The sequence below is a fragment of the Olea europaea genome, unplaced genomic scaffold, assembly GCF_002742605.1.
Source record: "Olea europaea var. sylvestris unplaced genomic scaffold, O_europaea_v1 scaffold1107, whole genome shotgun sequence".
In the NCBI taxonomy this organism is placed as follows: Eukaryota; Viridiplantae; Streptophyta; class Magnoliopsida; order Lamiales; family Oleaceae; genus Olea; species Olea europaea.
Window position 1 is genome coordinate 71,782 of NW_019228437.1, and position 10,011 is coordinate 81,792.

The window sequence follows — 10,011 nt, forward strand, 5'->3', positions numbered from 1 at the left end:
TTAAAAAATTAAGGAGATTCAATCTTATTCGATTCTTCATCAAGAATCGAACCAAACTCATTGTTTCTCAATTCAGATACTCGTTCGAGTATTTGACTTAAGAAGAATCATTCGGTTCGATTCGGTTCGAGAGTTTTTTCCAATCCTACTAAACAATACCATTACAACAAAATTGAAGTTATCAAAGATAAAACTGAAAATGTTACATATTCAATCACATGTCATAATGTGTTATATATAGTGAAATAAGTTAAAAACTTGAACCAATTTAGCCCTTGTTTGAGCCCCATTCTTTTGATAATAATGAATTTTTAAATAGTCTTTTCATGGAAAATGTATGGTTAAAAAGTAATAAAAAGTTTTGAATTTTCGTATACTATTATTTTATTGAAAAATATGTGGTTGAAATAATGTCAAAATACTATTTGTTTTAAAGAATGGAGATCAAACAAGGACTTACATATCGAATTAGCAAATTAAAATAAACATGAAGTTGATGCACAAGCTCAAATGTAGTGATGGAAAAAAAAAAACCCGTGATAGAATGGGGGCAAAAAGCCCACCCCAAAAGAGTGGGCGGGCGAGAGGAGGATGCACCTCGTGAAAAGAAAAAAATTAAAAATAATTTTATTTCTAAACAATTCATATGTTAAAAATTCATTTTGAATTTGTATTTTATTTTCTAACAATAGCATAGCTAAAAATTTTGAAAATGTTTAAAGTGGGGGCGCCCCACTGCCATCCCTACTCAATTGTAACATATTGTTCCACCCCGAACCCTCTTCACTGCCATCCCTACACAAATGTAGCATATTGTATTATTAGGGATGATAATTTGAACCGTCAAAATCGAAAATCGGGGTTAACCGAATCGAATGGGGCAAAAAAAATCGAACCGATGGTGCAATGGGGCGGATATGATTTTTATTTTAATGAACCGGTTCCTGACGATGCGGGTATAGTATTTACGCCGTCGAACCGAAACTGAACCGATTACCCGCTAAAAAAAAAAAAAATTTGAATTGATTATTGGGTTTTACACTACTTTTCTATCTAGCTAAAAACAAAATCCCCCCCATTACATCTACATGATTCATCCAGCAATCCACTTACTATTAGCCCATAATAATAGCATTAGTATGACAGTATATAAATAAAAACCCTACTCTTTATAAACCACAAACTCACGCACGGTTCCTTTTATTGTTAATTTTTTCTATTGTGTGTAAAAAATTCTACTTCTTCATCATACTCTAGAGTTTGTGCAACGTTTAGCGAGAAGGAAGCTGACGAAGATATACTTTTTTTTAAATTTAAATCTTAATAAAGACCATTCTGGAATAGGTAATATCGTTGTATTCTTTACTTACATTTCTTATTTACTATATAGGAATTAACTTTGAGTGTTGATCTATGTTAGTAAGACTTGTGAGGAAGAATGAATCAAGTAACTTCGATGCACAACAATTAAGAATGAAGAAAAAGTTTAGTTTTGTTATATCTATAATATTGTTTGTTAAATTTGTATTTTACAATTGAAAATTGGGATAATGTTTGCATTTTCATTTGGAATATTATTTGATAATGTTTGCATTTTCGTTTAGAATATTGTATTTTTATTTTCATTGACTTTTTTCATAAATTGTTATATATCAATTTGATGGATGAACATATAAAAAATAATTTATTTTCGTGGTTATTAATCGAACTGAACCGTGCCGAACCGAGATACGAACCGAACCGAACCGATTTACGTGGTTATGGTGTGGTCAAAAAATTGGTGGTGCGGTTATGGTTTTGGCCGAACCGACCCATAACCGAATCGTTGCCAACCCTATGTATTATGCAATTTATCCATATCATTACGACGCACTATAATATGTGCTTTACATGCTAAGATATAAAAATGCTCAAACCTGTAAAAATTTCTTCCAAATCATGTACACAAGCATGTCAAATACTAAAAAAAATGAGCAACATATCATGTATACAAGCAAGCAAAGATTAAATTATAGAATGTTGCTCAAAACATTATCAATGCATGAAAAAAAAAAAAAAAAGGCGACACATCAACATTGTGACAACTTGAAAATAAATACACATATTAGTGTATTGTAAGACATTGAAAAATGCATAAGATTACAAGTAAAAATGTAGAAGTAATTAAACCGCTTGATATGTGAAAGCTCATAAAAAATAAATAAGGTCGCAGCCAGTTTGCTAACCATAGTTTAACATTTTCTATTGCAACATAAATTGGATAAAAATATATAAAATGCATGAACCTTACACAAAATATGAAAGGGAAAAATCATTCGCTTGAGGATAAAAAAGCTGCACTACTTTTTCAACTCTAACGAGTAAGTGTTTCAATATTCTCAATTTTTGGGTTCAAGATCAGATCACTACAGACACGTTTACTCCGTTGGAAGACAACTTGTTTGAGACAGATAGAGTAAGATGACCAGTTAGGATTTCCATAACCATAATTTCTTCGCTTTAGACACTGTTTTCAAAATCAAAATTATTATTGTGATGAGGGTAGAATTAAATATGGGTATTATGATTTGACTGTTAGAGATTTAACAAAATTGTTGTAAAATCTGATAGAGATGAGAAGTGTTGAGAAAATCATGAATCGGGTTTTGAAGAAAACCAAAAAATAAACAATTTTTTTTAAAATGAGAATTCATGAACAGCGTATATGAAATATCCGTGAAATGAACATAAAATGAACTACCGAATGAATAATGAATAAAGACAAATCTGGAACAAGAAGAAATTTCGTTGAGGAGATTGGGTGGAATTTCGGATTTAGGGCCCTTTTGTTTGGATTAAAATCAGATTTTAATCTAAGGGGGATGTCCTCAAACGGGAGTTCAATGGATTTTGAAATTTTGTGTAAATTGAGGTGTCCTCAACTTAGATTAGAATATAATTCATCAAAATATAGGTGTCTTCAATATAGATTTTTAGAAATACTTAAAAATTTAGGTGTCCTCAACTTAAATTTCAATAATTTATTAAGAAATTTAGGTATCCTTAATAGCTACCTAATTTAGAAGAATTTCAATAATTTGATGGATTTGAGTAGATTTTAAAAGATTTCAAGACATAAATATAAATACCCAAACCTTATGACAATTCTATACCCAATCTTCAAAATTTTAAAGACTCTCACGAGGTGCTCACACCTTTCTCTGCTTCAAAGACTCTCACCCATTCTCACGCCTTTCTCTACCGTTAACAAGTTCATCTCTCTCTATCACTGGCTCTTCTTTGCTATGAAGCTTAACGTGAACAGGTTTCTCTCTCTTTGGCCTTTCTTGTGAAAGCTTACCTATATATGTATGCTATTTTATCAATTGATTATGATTTTTCGAAGTTTTTGTTGAGTAACTACCAAAAATCTATAACACTACTTTTTGTTGAATATTCAAATTAGCTATATATATATATATATATAATCAGGACCTAGGCTTATTTGCTAACTTTCTTGGCATTTTTATATGTGTACTCATGTTTGCTATCATTATGTAATGCTGACCCAAAATAGGAAGGCAACTGAAGAGTTCCATTGGTATCAACCTCTATGAGTGTTTTGTCAATGTAATTATGTTTATGCAGTTTGGAATGAATACTTTTCTGTAGCAAGAGCTTCTCTTAGACAAATTTATACTCGCTGCTAATTCATTGATAAACATGGAATAATTCCCCTTCTATTTGTCAATTAATATATCTTTGTTGAAAATTCCATCTGATTCTGAGCACCGTTCTGTTGCGGGACGAAATGGGTAACGTTCCCCAGCTGGATGACATGTAATGAGGAAAGTATCAGAAACGATGATGCCAGGTGAAGTTTTTGTGAACAGAAATTAGAATTATAATTTTTAGGCTGTGCCTATATTACAGAAAGTTGAACATGTTCGAGAGAAATTTGAGTTATATTTTGATATGGGAAGAGATTGAAAAAAATGAAGTTTTGCGCTTATCGAGTTAGTTTTGAACTCTTATCTTATATAATCTCAAAAATTGAATAGTAGCAAGTAATTTTAAGAATTTTAACATGTCAATAATTTACTATATATTTTCTAATAGTAGCATTTGGTGCCACTGACCCCACTAGAGGATGGGTGGGAAAGTTAGCAAGTTTATTGTGCAAAATTAATAACCACAACGGCTCACTGTTAGCCTATTGGACAACGTTAGAGATTGTTTTTATTTTTGTTTTGACGCTTGCTATGTGGGTTAAAGTGGATGTACTGCCAATGGAATGATTTCGACAACATAGATTGATTTGCTTTATAATTTACTGACTTCACGAGATACCAATTGAATAGACTCAACAAGATTTGTTATTTGTGAAGCTATATATATATATAGAGATAGAGAGAGAGAGAGAGAGAGAGAGATCATGAATGGAAATAATGCATGGAGCATGAAAGAAAATTCTAAATTGTTAGAACTTCTGGTTGATGTTGCCAATCGTGGATGGTGTAATACCAATGGGGTTCTAAGTAAATAAATAGTTGAAAAAATAAAATAAAGCCTTCCCGCTCTAAATGAAAAGCTTGGATGTCAAAAGAACTGTACTACGTACCAAAGTCGATTGAGTTATTTTAAGCAACAATATCACAAATACTTTGAACTTATGCGGCATAGCTCTGGTTTTGGATGGGAACCAATCACAAAAAAGTTCACCTGCTAGTGACAAAGTGTGGCATAATTACTTTGAGGTAAGTGTTCCATATAATTTTTGGATAGAGATTAAATTATAATTCTTTAACAATAAAGGGTGACTTATCATTTTTTACTATATTTTGTTCTTTAACAGTCCCATCCAAAACAGAGGTACTTTCGTACCGACAACTTTCTTGACTATAAAGACTTAAGAATAGCAATTGGCAATGGCATGAACACATATACCGACTATGACACCAGGGCATGACATGAACAATTATCGTAATCGTCATGGAACAATATCACAAAATGTATTGACGACTTGCAATTTTGATTTGGAATTCATTACATCCTTAGTGGATGGGAATGTTCAACTCATGATTCCAGACCACTAAATGATACGTTAGTAAGAAGAAATGGACTTAAAATACCAAGAGGTAATCATTTTTTTCTTGAATTGATTATAAGTTATCTTTTTGGTGACATGAGATGATTTATGCATGAATTCTATACTTAGGTAAATATTTTCTTGTGGATTGTGGATTTTCAAATCGTCGTCAATTATTAACTCCATTTCAAGGTGTTCGGTATCATGTCAAGGATTTTGGTGGCCAGGATTGTAATCCAAAAAATGCTAACGAACTATTCAATCTTCATCTAGCTTAAGAAATGTAATCGAGATAATAAGCATTTTCAAATCGTGATTCACGATTTTTAAATTAGTACCTCTATTTCCATTTAAAACACAAGCAAAGATGGTGTTAGCATGTGCAAGACTGCACAATTTTCTTAGCAAAGAGTGTCGTCTTGATGAATTTCCTATTGAATCAAATAGTGAAGATTCATCTACATCATCATTACTAGTAATTGAAGAGGTTGAAAATATATCTTTGTTTGTCTCCAAGTTTTTCACATTTTACCATATTAATTTTTTTACAGTACTTATTTTCAACTACATATTTTTCATTAAAATAATAATATATGTAAATAAAATTTTTTTATTTCTTTTTGAACCACATAATACATCACTCACAAATAATGGAGCATAAACAAGCACTATATTTGAAACTCAAAAGCAACAAAGAGAGCATACAAATTAATGGAGATCTAATATGGCTTCAAATATGTGGGTAGCTATTTTGAACGAGTTGAATGAAGATTAATGGAAATTGAATTATGCTAAGATGACAGTTTACGAGTTTCTTTTAATAAAAAAAATGGTTTTTTTAGTATAAGATAAGACATCTTGACGTTTTAGTATCCAATTTCTCGTCACATTACAAATAAACTTGCTTACATGGGAGATGGGAGTCAAGAGAAGTAACATTTCAAAGGCAACTAAAAACATGTGAAGATGAACTTAGAGTGTGTTTGATTGATATGAAAAATATTACCTAGAAAAGAAAATATTTTCCATCTTTCGTGGAAAATAAAAACCACCTCTACCCAAGGAAAATAGTTTCCTTAAAAACAAGGAAAATTAGGCATATTTTCAAAAGTTGGAAAATGTTTTCCATGGAAAAAAATAGCAATCAAATACTCCAAGTGAAAATTTGGATGGAAAACTAATATTTTCCATGGAAAATAAATGTAATCAAACACACCTTTAGATTAACCATTAAAATTTGCACATTTCAACATAATAAGCATCAGAAAGTTGCGCATCTTGACATAATTTGGTTCACAAAGAAAAATAAACTTGAAATAATAGGTCTAGCTCTTTTTTATTTAAATTTTATTTTATTTATTTATTACTATTATTTTTACGGAGTTCAGTTAACGATTTGATTTGGGCAATTGAATAGTAAAAATACAATTATAATAGAGAAGCCTACAAATCCATGAGAATTTATAAAATCTATGAAAATCTACAAAATAGAAATTTATGCAAATCTAATGCAAATCTGTTAAATTCTATTGAATTTCATAAAATCCATGAGAATTTATAAACATTAAGAAATCTATTAAAACTTGAGTTGAGGACACCCCGTAAAAAAATCAAACAATCAATATTAATTATATATTTCATAGGTCCTATAACGTTTCAACAATATATTTCAAAAATTTCTATCTCAATTTACTAATCTAATTTTAATCCCCACCCAACATCCTAAAAAAATACATTATTAAACAATGATTCAACATCATTTCAACAACACATTCTACAATAAAATAATATTACATGCAAATTCAAAATTTTCCTTCTTTTTTAACTACACATTTCCTATCAATACACTATTTAAAAACGCATTCTTATAAAAATAATGTGACTCAAACAAGGACATAAGGAAAGAAATTTATGGGAATATGAAAAATCAAGAATTGTTCATTTTTAGTGTTGATAGCAAAATTTTGTTGAATTTATCGTTCCAATAGTCACCGAATTTATGTTCATATTTTCAATTGCTCACTGAAATTTAAAATGTCAAATTTTGATCATTAAACTTAAATCCATATCTTTGATTGCTCATTAAAGTTTAAAATGTCAAATTTTAACCATTAAATTTTGAAAAATATTATATATTACTCGTTAGCATAAATTTCGTCTCAAATTTCTAATGGAATTGATAACGTAGCCGACGAAATGCACATGTGACATCCTATCATACCGTTAAACTTTGAGATGATCGAACTTTGATCACTAAACTTCAAAAAATGTCTTCTATTACTCACTGAACTTTGAGGTAATCAAATTTATATCATTGAACTTTGAAAAAATTTGAACTTTGGCCACTAAACTTTGAAAAAAATATACTATTGCTCACTATAAATTTTGAATTTAATTTTATTTAAAAATTAACAAATTCATTATGTTTCGTTGTAAAATTCAAATATTATGATGAAAATAGCTTCAAATTCTAAAAAAATTAATTAATTAAATTTAAACATTCAAAGCAATATAACCAATGCTTACAAAGCTATGCAAATGAAGTAACTCCTAATTGTAATAAAGCACACAATATATTTATTTTAAAAATTAAATTAAATTCAAAAATTTTTAACAACAAATTTTAGACCCCTCTTTGATGACAATCATTTTTTTTCAAAGAATTCTAAAAATAGTAACTTTTTGAAAAACATGTGATTGAAAATTGAGTAAAATTTTGAATTTAGATGTGAAATATTTTATTGTATAAATGCATAATTAAATTTAAATTTATAATGAATAATAAAATATATTATTCAAATTTCAGTGACCAAAATTCAACAATTTCAAAGTTCCGTTAGAAATAGAAACATTTTTCAAAATTTAGTGATCAAAATTTGACCATCTCAAAATTTCCACATGTGCATTCCATTAGACACGTCACCTATTCCGTTAGAGATTTGAGACGAAAATTATACTAATAAATAACTTATAACATTTTTTAAAGTTTAGTGACTAAAATTTATTTTAAATTTAAGTGAGCAATTGAAAAAATGAACTTAAATTTAGTGGCCACTGAAACAATTAATTCAGGTTTGTTTGATGAAAGAAGGGTGACGTTATCCAAAATTTATTATTTGTACTTACATTAATATTTTTTAAAACTAAATTGGAATAAAACATTTATTTGAGCCTTTTTTTCCCCCAAAAAAGGCATTTTGAAATATCGTTAAGATAAAAAATGTGATGTTCAAAAAATAAGAATTTTTTTGATTTTTGTGTAATATTATTTTATTAAAAAATATGTAATTGAAATCAAATCACCATTGAAAATATATTTTAATGAAAAAATGGAGCTCGAACAAGGGCTAATGGTTTGCCAGTTTAGTCATCCATCCTAAAGTCCCTTTACTATTATACAATCTCAACCTTAACAAGTCTACATGTGAAATGTCAATAGCTCAGACCTCATCTGCACTTACTTGGTTCTGTGGTTGACATCAATGTGGTTACTTCACTTGATAATGATGTTGTACCCTTGTGCTTTTTAACAGAACAATTTCACTAAACTTCGTTTCGTGGCTTTGGTTGCAGTTCCTCCCGATAATCAATCTTCAATAATGTTGATTTTAAAACCTCGTGACTAATTACTACAAAATTTCATATAATCAACATTGAAACTCAAAAAAAAAAAAATAAATAACTTGGCAAAAGTTGAAAAAAATGGTATGAAATTCACACAAAAAACCCATCATCGATTCCCTCTGAAAATGGCAGTCTTATACTTCACAGATGAAATTCATATAAAACTCACTCTTTACATTTGCAGCTCTGCATCCCACTGCCTTGGGGGTTGTGCTGTGCAAGCACTTTCTACGATCTGTTTACATCGATTGAAACCAAAAAGAAAGAATTAAGCCTTTATTTGTCAACTGTTCCGTGACAGTATTCATTTTCAACAATAAATTCTTAATTAAAACAATATTACACATAAATCAAAAACTTTATCTTTATTTTTAATCACACATTTGAACTATTCCATAATACACTTTTTAAAATTAAAAGGGGACAGACAAACCTTAAATGAACTACTCTACTACACATGGTAATCAGTAAGAGGACGTGGAACAAAGAATTAAAAATCCAAGGGGAAATAAGCAATGCAAGTATTCGACAGACTCAAAAGTTTTAACACATCACAATCTCATTTCAAACAAAAAAAGACAAAGAACCTAAGCTCATATTTGCCATTAGTTACTTTACATTTTTTTTTTACAATGCCCATTTTTATCCAACACATTCCTAGATTCGCAAATAAAAAATATTTTCTTTTTTGACAACACATTCGTCGTCAATCTCTATTCCATAGCACATTTATTCAAATGAATGGGACTCAAACAAATGCAGAATAAGCAGCTCCATTCAAACATAAGCTAGTAGACAGGATTTGAACAAATTAAAGCTGCGGATCCAAAATATATCCACTGGGTAAAGTGGAGAATATCATCGACTGAAAGTTTTAACATAACAATATAGGGCTACCCACATAACGATTGAGGGATGCTCGGCTACAGACAAGAATATAATGAATGATATATCAGAGAAGGTGAACTAACAATAAATCTGGCAAAAATAACTATAGATTTGGGAAAAGCCCGCGCAACCATCATCGCCACATTAAAATGAAATAGGCTCCGATGGCGGGCAGTCTTCATCGCAGTACAGCCGTGAAAGGGGGCTCCGGGGAAGACTGACTTAACAAATTGTGAAGAAATCAGAGCCTCCGGCAGCCTCCGCTATTACTTTAGCGTGCTGGGTAGCATATTATTCTCACAATCTTCCCCGCAGCCTCCGTCTCCACCGCCGCCTGCTCAGATAAGATCAAGTAGTGCGTTAGAAATCCTCGCTTTGCATCATTATATATACAAGTGTCATTATAGTTGAATTCCTAAAATACCCCTCCT

The 10,011-nt window shown here is 30.2% G+C and overlaps 1 long non-coding RNA gene across 1 annotated transcript; it reads right to left on the reverse strand.

Annotated features, from left to right (window-relative positions):
• Positions 1-8,356: 8,356 nt before the first annotated feature.
• LOC111373280 lies at positions 8,357-9,931 on the reverse strand. The gene is made up of 2 exons (XR_002698931.1): positions 8,862-9,931; positions 8,357-8,697 (listed from the first exon to the last, which is right to left on the reverse strand). It is a non-coding gene; the product is annotated as an uncharacterized LOC111373280 (long non-coding RNA).
• Positions 9,932-10,011: the final 80 nt, after the last annotated feature.